Here is a 748-nt window from a genome sequence, read left to right as displayed (position 1 = left end):
CACCTACTGAGTAAAAAGAACAGGATTCAGAGATTCAAATGATATGGTGCAATTTCTATATGCTAAGGAGCGAACAACGTAGCAGGGAATAATAATAATTAGAAAAGTTAACTCTGCAAGGTGCTGTGCTGAGCTCCAGGCATAAAGGAACTCATTCAATTTTCATAAGAAGCTTCTAAGGTAGGTGTTAGGATTCCCCCCATTTCAGAGATGAGTATGATGAGCCTGAAAGGGATTACATAACAGGCCCACGATTAGCCAGAAGGTTCCAGGTTTAAATCCCAGTCAAATGCCCACACCAGAAAATTACAGGTGAGTCCTAACAGAGCTTTTTGCAAGTGCCATGTGCGGACATGGCCAGACCGACCACCTACCACCCAAAGCGGACACTTCGGAGTGATCCTAAGAGGAGTCTGCCCAGGGAACAGGCCAGAGAGGAATTATGGGGGCAGTCTGTTCAAGCGGACCTAACTTGCCGTTTTAATTTCTTTAATCTCCTTCTACCCTGCACTGGTTTGTTGGGCCTTGCAGCAGGCATAACATTCCAACCTGTTCAAACAATTTGAAATTAGTCCATTTTTATAGTTAGGTCATGCAAATTAAATTTCAAAGGAAAAAAAAAAGAAATCTTTCAGCTTAGACTTTGTTTTGCTCCTTACCTTCCTCTTTCAGTTATCCACCATTAATTTGGAGCAAAGCTAGAATTACAAGTTCTTAGAAAACACAACGTGAATCGGTGTTACCAACA

This window comes from Suricata suricatta, chromosome 2 (assembly GCF_006229205.1).
Source record: "Suricata suricatta isolate VVHF042 chromosome 2, meerkat_22Aug2017_6uvM2_HiC, whole genome shotgun sequence".
NCBI classification, from domain to species: Eukaryota; Metazoa; Chordata; class Mammalia; order Carnivora; family Herpestidae; genus Suricata; species Suricata suricatta.
The sequence above is the reverse complement of the archived record's forward strand: the minus strand, read 5'-3'. Positions refer to the sequence as shown.